The 7343-nt window shown below is 42.5% G+C and overlaps 1 long non-coding RNA gene across 1 annotated transcript; it reads left to right on the plus strand.

The window, feature by feature from the left end:
• The first annotated feature begins 296 nt into the window (after positions 1-296).
• LOC115507668 lies at positions 297-2519 on the plus strand. The gene is made up of 2 exons (XR_003966767.1): positions 297-469; positions 789-2519. It is a non-coding gene; the product is annotated as an uncharacterized LOC115507668 (long non-coding RNA).
• Positions 2520-7343: the final 4824 nt, after the last annotated feature.

Raw genomic sequence — 7343 nt, forward strand, 5'->3', positions numbered from 1 at the left:
CTCTTTTATAAGAGTGCTAAACCCATTCATGGGGACTCTACCGTCATGACCCAATCACCTCCTAGAGGCCCCACCAACTGATAGGGTGACATTGGGGGATAGGATCTTAATGTATGAATTTTGGGGGACACAGACATTCAGAGGAGAGCGTACTTGGGCTTCTCATGGTTTCATGCACTTATTAGTTTGATTTATACATTGGTGAGCTGTTTCAATTTCTTCCCACTGAGCCCATAATATTGCTCACATATCTTAAATATTGCTCATATATTTTAAAATATATAATAAAAAGGACCCATCGGGGCTGGGCCGGCCCCGGCTCCCCGGGGCCCCGGCGTCCGAGTCCATGGCGGTGCCCATGCTGCTGCTCAACCTCGTGGACCAGCTGGGGGAGGCGGACGAGGAGCTGGCGGGCAACCACGCGGAGCTGGGGGACTGGTGCGCCCAGAGGATCCTGCAGCATGTCCAAGTTGGGGACGCGTCCGGGGGCCGGGAGGCGGACGCTGGCCGCCAGGACGGGTCTCGGGGGGCTGGGGAGCGGGGGACCCCCGCGCCCCACCCCCTGCGGCACCTCCTTGGCTCACGCCCCACCACCGCCACCCCAGCTGGGCGCCGGTGGTCCCCTTTACGGACGGGGAGACACAGAGGCCGGGGAAGCGCGGGACCCTACACCCTGGGGAAGGAGGCGGAGGGCCCAGGGGAGCTCCGGAGGGAGGGGCCCCTGGCGTGTTCGAGGGAGCAGGAGACCCGGCCAGAGCCAAGTCTTTCCAGGCCTCTGTGTGTTCCAGGACAGCCACTTTGGTGGTGGTAGCAGGATATCCTGCTTGGAGATGGTCGGACTTGGCAGGTGCCTGGAGGATGAACTTCAGGAAGGTGTGGGAGATGCATTTGGCCAACTGTCACTATCAGGGAGTGAACTTCTAAAATTCAAGAAGAATTTGGAACTCTGTCTCCGAATGCTACTGTTATTATAATTTTGTCGTCCACTTTCACCCTCCGACTGTCAGGGTCGGCCTTCCGCGACAGGGGCCATGGTCTCAGCTGCCGGCACCTGTTTCTCGGGTTCCCGCGCCATGTGCTCTCAGGCTTTACGCCGGCAGCTGCTTGATGCCTAACGCTTTTCAAGCAGCCCACTGGACTTCGGAAGAAAAGTTTCAGTAGCATGCTTTCCAGAAGGAACTTTGTACCTAGGATAAACAGTTTGGTCAAATCTCAGAAAATCTTTGTGTTTAGTTACTACAGCAGTCCTTGTGACAGCAACTATTTCCTAAAGCACGTTATAAAGTCTGGTGTGAAGTGTGTTTAGTCGAGATCAAATGTGTTTTAAGAGCCTTGTTTTTCCCTGAAACTTGGTTCCTTTCTTCATGTGTTACATTCTTTATTATTTCAAGATCAGAGATGATTTATCGAAGACACAGTTGTATACAAGTTGGGAGATAGTTCCTCCTGGAAGTTCTGCTTTATTTCATCCTGGCAAAAATGAGAATTCTCCATAGGACTTTTTCCGAAAACACTCACGGCCTACGTGGAATCAAACAACTGAATGATGCATCCCATTCTGAAAGTCGTTCTACTCAGTGCTACGATGGGGTCCTCAGGGAAGTGGAGGGTCCCGGAGCAGCTGAGTGAAACTGAGGGCAGGAGCGAGGGGGCCAGAAACCGAGGGCACGTTAAAAAGCAGGAAACCCAAACCACTATGCGAGTCTACCAAACCAGCGAGTGAGGAATTATTCTGTGTCGTATTAACAACACATAAACACTCTCTATTTTATATGCTTTTAAATTTATTGTTAATTACACAAGCAAAACATGAATATAATTCTCATTTTAAAATATTAAACAAATAGGAATAAAATAAAAGCTCCTTTTAGCCATTCTCTAGGCCCCTCTCAATTCCCCCTTTCCCGGAAGATCCTTCCCGACATTTCCTGCATGTTTACATGCATATATGTACGGACACACTGGAGAGTTTCTCATACTATATGCTTATTCTGCAACTTGCTCTCTCTCCCAATTCCCCCTTTCCCAGAAGATCCATAAGGAAGCGTGCCTGGGAGAGAGTTCTTAATTATAGCTCTGTACTCCACAGCATGGATATAGCAGACTTTGTTCCCAGCTTCCCCTCCTCGGTGCACATTTAGGGGTCCTGCGGGGTTTCGCTGATGGGCACAATGCCGCATGGACACTCTTGCCCCATCACACACACACACACACACACACACACACACACGAACACTGCTGTAAGATTGAGTCAGGGAGGGCAGCGCTAGATGGCTCCAACCAAGAGACCACCAATGATGCAGCTAGTGGCTTAGAGAAGACTGAACATTGTTACTCGCTCTCATAAGGGTCAGCCGAGCACTCCAGGTTGAAGGGACATCTCTGTTCCACGCCGTCACTCAGGAAGCCCAGTGCTTCTCAAACCATTTGTGGTGAAAGACCAGTTTATGTCCACCCACCCCCCCCCCAATCCATTTTGCCCAAGGCTTTTGTAAAATGCAATAAAGATATCATGGTGATGTTGAGTTGCTATAAAAGCTTCACAACACTTCCTCCTGATGGACTCGCCTCATCCTGGACCCTAAGGGCACCTTGTGGCTGAGCAGTGGTCCAGGAACCACGCCCAGGAGCTCAGCTCGAGGGCATTGCCTTGACTGCTGGGTCAGCTCCTGCACAGGTGTATCTGTGCTCTGGATCCTGTGAAGTGCAGGGAGGACAACGGTGCGCATCCAGGGTGAGCACTTGTCCCCTGAGCAGGTGAGGGAGAAGTTGGACACATCACCCCTCACTCTTGCATTCCGTTGGTGAATTCTTACTCCCATGGCCACCATACCTGCCCCCAAGGGAGCCTGGGAAACAGTCTAGCTGAGCCACCCAGCACCCGGGAAGAACAGCCTTGCACAGAGACAATGAACAGTCTCCCCCATAGATACCCAGAAGTGGGTTCAAATGGTACAGGCATTTGAAAAATACATACTGTCAAACTTCTCTCCAAAAGGGTGTGTACCAAGCATGTACAAGAGTTCCCATCCCCCCCACACACACACAGTAGCCAATACTGATTGCCAGAAATTATATCTCCTTGTCATCATTGGCATTTTTCATGATTACTAGTGTAGTCGGGGTGGCCATCTTTTCAAATATTTATCGTTCATTCATACACTTCCGCAAACTGCTTGTTCTTATTCTTTGTCATTTTTCATATTGACTTGTAGGGATTTTTATATGCTTGACCTGAATCCTTCATTTGTTATACATGTTGCATATGCTTTCCTCCACACTGTCACTTATTTTTAACTTAATTTATAGTGCTTTTATTGCGATGCAGACGTTGTGGTTTTCCTCTTCATGCTGTCAAGTGTATCGCGTTTTTCTTCTATGGTGTCTGCTCGCTTCAGCATCTTCTTTATCCGAAGACTAGAAAGATATATTTCTCTAGTTTTTTTTAAATAATTTTTTTTATAGTTTTATTGTCACAGTTCTTCTCGTGTTTAGATTTTTTAATCACTTAGGAATCTCGTTTCATCTATGGGATCTGTTTAGAATCTACTGTTTTGCCCAACACCATCCTCTCCCCTGTTAACTAAAATGCCAAATTAATTATGTAGAATATAAGCGCCACACTTTTATGAGAACAAAGGCTTTGTTTTATCTACCCCTAAAACAGTATCCGCCACATCACAGACAATCACTGTTTGTCAAATGAATTAAGGGATGGATGGATGGATGGATGGACGGACACTAAAGTGCCAAATTTTCTTCAGTGTATTTCTAGAATTTCTGTCATTCCATCAATTAGTATGCTGATTCTTGCATCAATGCTATGTCAATTACTCTAACATTATAATATGTTTTGATACCTTTCTTTCAAATTTTAGGGCCTATCTTGTGCATTTCTCTTCAGAGTGGATTTACAAACCAGCTTATCAGTTTCCATTAAAATCTTCTTGGGATTTTTATTGGGGTGCATTGAAGTTATAGCTTAATTTCAGAGGAACTGACATCTCTCAAAGTTGAGTCTTTCTTTCCAAGAACATGATATATCTCGTCTTTTATTGAGGCTTGCTTTTATGTCCTATAGTGAGTTTTTGTATTGTTCTTCACATCTGTCTTACACATTTTAATACATTTTCGTCCAAAGCATTCAATAGTTTGTGTTGCTCATGGGATCAGGAGGTTTTTTGTTTTTGTTTTTGTTTTTTTTTTTGTTGTTGTTGTTGTTGTTTTTGGTTTTGTTTTTTTTTTGTTTTTTTTTTTGTTTTTTTTTTTTTTTTGTTTTTGTATAACATATTTGTCAGTTGCTAATTGCCGGGAAGGTAGAGCTTGTGAAAAGCTCTCGTATGATTCCCAGGTCCTTCTTTAAGATTCTCTAGACAAATGAGCATAACATCTCTAAATAATTAGGTTTTTCTCCACCAATACATTCATCCTGTATTTCTTTCTTGTTTCACAGTAATCAGGACGACTCCTTTCCGGAAGAGTGGCAAGGATACTATGAATTGGTGTTGAATTTTATCAAAAGTTTTTCCTACATCAATTAAGATAATACATTTATGTTTCCTCTTTAACCAGTAATAAGGTGAATTACGTTAACAACTCGGTCAGTATTAATTTAGCATTGCATTCCTGGGGAAAACCCTACCTGGGCATGATAAGGGATATGAGTTAGTGTCTTTTCATAAGGAAGATTGGTCTGCACAGAACTTTTACTCTGCTAGCTCCGTCCAATTGGTAGTCAGAGTTATGATAGCCTCAAAGAATGTGTTTGGATGCTTTCCATATTTTCCAGTGCAGACAAGGGTTTGGGCAATATGATTACCTGTTCTTTTAGGTTTTACTAGAATTTAACCAAACCACCTGGGCCTGATGACGTTTTAAAGGATAGATCTTTGACTATCTTTAAATTTCTTCCATGGATATTGGTGTATTCTGATCTTACACCTCTTGACCTATTATTATTATCATTTCTATTTTCCCTCAAGGTACCCATCTTATCTACATTTTCCAGTTCATTTATATGAAGCTGTATGCATATGTGTTCTTTTCCAATTGTTTAGAAAACTTGTATCTGCCTCTAAAGTTATAGCCCACCCTGTTTCTTACGATACTTATTCATTTCTTCACATTCTTTTCTCTTGACCAAAATTACCATAAGTTTGTGCGGTTTTAAATTTTGCTTACTTAACTATTCTCTAGCTTTTTGCAGCGTATTTGTTTCATTAGTCATTATTTTCAGGGCCAGTGGCTTTCCTTTGGTCAAGAACTTCTAACTTTAATGTTTTGGATTCAATTAATATGATTTCTGCTTCTGAACTTGTTGGGATTTTCTTTGTGACTAAATACATAATCACTCTTGGATAATGTTCCATATACCTCTGAGAAGCATCTGTATTATCTGATTCTAAGGGCGGTTATATATACACCGTATATCTCTTACATGGAGCTCATGACTTCTGTTACTCGAATCTTCCATATTCTTACTTGTATTTCGTCTCCTTGGTCTGTTAATTCCTGATAGGAGTACAGTAAGTCTTTCCTGCTCTGATTACGTCCAGTTCTTTTTGAATTTCTTTCAGTTTTTTGCTTCATATATTATGAAGCCATGTTGGGCACAAATGTTTGTCCCTGTCATAACTTCTTTGGCCTTATGTCTTTTCTTTACAAGAATATTTATATTTGTCTATTTGGAAGAATTTTGCTTTGCATTCTATTTTACAGGGTAGTATTGCTCTACCTGCTTTTTTCTGTCAGTATTTTTCTAGCATTTTTTAATCTATTTATTTTGACCCTTCTCATGATTTCTTTTTTAACAAGACTCTCAGTTTGTTGGGGGTAACAATGTGCCGAGTTTCCAAACTACATTTCCCAGCCTCCCTTCTAGATAGGGACGACCAACGAAATGAGAGTGGAAGTCATTGGGTAAGGGTTCTAGAAAGTTTCTTACAGTGATCTGAATTCGTGGGAACTTCCCCCTTTTGGTCCTCTTTTGCCCTTTTTTCTTTCCCCAGCCTGCATATACATATTCGATGGCTGGAGCTTCAGCAACTCTCTTGTTACAGTACGGAAAATACTGAAAGAATCATAAAGACTTCTTTTGATGCTCTTGAGGAACTAACCAAAGCCAGTCTACTTTCAAACATCTCAATACATGAGAAAAATAAACTCTGTGTTTAAACAACCACTGTTGCGTGTCTGTTATTCCGTCATCACTGTTCCTGTGTTTTAATGCCTGTGGAGGTAACCAGTGTTATTAGTTTCTTGTGTACCCTTCTAGAGATATTCTTTTTATTTTTGTTATTCTAAGTGTACTTTTTACTTTACATTATGAAAATTTTCAGACATACACATAAACAGCAAATAGTATAATTTGGTACCTCCATGTACCCATCACCCAGCTTCAACCACTATCCATCAATATTCTATGCATCACCCCGCTTCAACAGCTATCCATCAATATTCTACGCATACACACACACACACACACACACACACACACACATTCTTGTTTTATACAAATGCCAGCACATTATTCACATTCTCCATTGCCTTCTTTTTTATGTTTGTTTTTTTTTTTCTTTGTGAGAGAGAAACAGACAGGACGTGAGCAGGGGGAGGGGCAGAGAGAGAGGCAGACACAGAATCCGAAGCAGGCTCCAGTCTCCGAGCTGTCAGCACAGAGCCCGACGCAGGGCTCGAACCCACGAACTGTGAGATTATGACCTGAGCTGAAGTCAGGCATTTGACTGAGCCACCCAGGTGCCCCACCATTGCCTTCCTTTTTAAAATTAACATGTATGATGGAGATGGTTCCGTATCAGTACATAGTTTCTTCATTCTCTTTAGTGTCTATCAATATTTCTTTATCATTTCACATGTATCCAATTATATCTGTAGAATAAATTCCCAGATGTGGAGTTGCTGGGGCCAAAGGTGTATGTATTTGTCATTTTGATGGATGTCGCCAAAGTACCTGCATAGAAGTTGCGCCACAGCTCCAACCCCAATTAGCAGTGCAAGAGAATGCCTGCTCTCTTTGCCCACACCTTTGTCAATCATGTATACGTGCAAACGGCTCTACTTTTGCCAACCTGATAAATGAAAAAAGGATATCTCACTGTGGTCTTAATTTTGATTTCTCTTATTCAGAAGTCATTTGTATTTCTTTCCTGTGAGCTGCATTCACAGCTTTTGCCCATTTTTCTCTTGAGTTGTTGGCATTTTTCTTACTATTTTGTAGGAGCTATTTATATCATAGAGAACTTAGCCCCCTTGTCTCTGATATGAGTTGCAAATAACTTTCCTGATTTATCGTTTTCTTTGGCCTTTGTAACAGCAATCTTTGT

The sequence above is a fragment of the Lynx canadensis genome, chromosome X (assembly GCF_007474595.2).
Source record: "Lynx canadensis isolate LIC74 chromosome X, mLynCan4.pri.v2, whole genome shotgun sequence".
In the NCBI taxonomy this organism is placed as follows: domain Eukaryota; kingdom Metazoa; phylum Chordata; class Mammalia; order Carnivora; family Felidae; genus Lynx; species Lynx canadensis.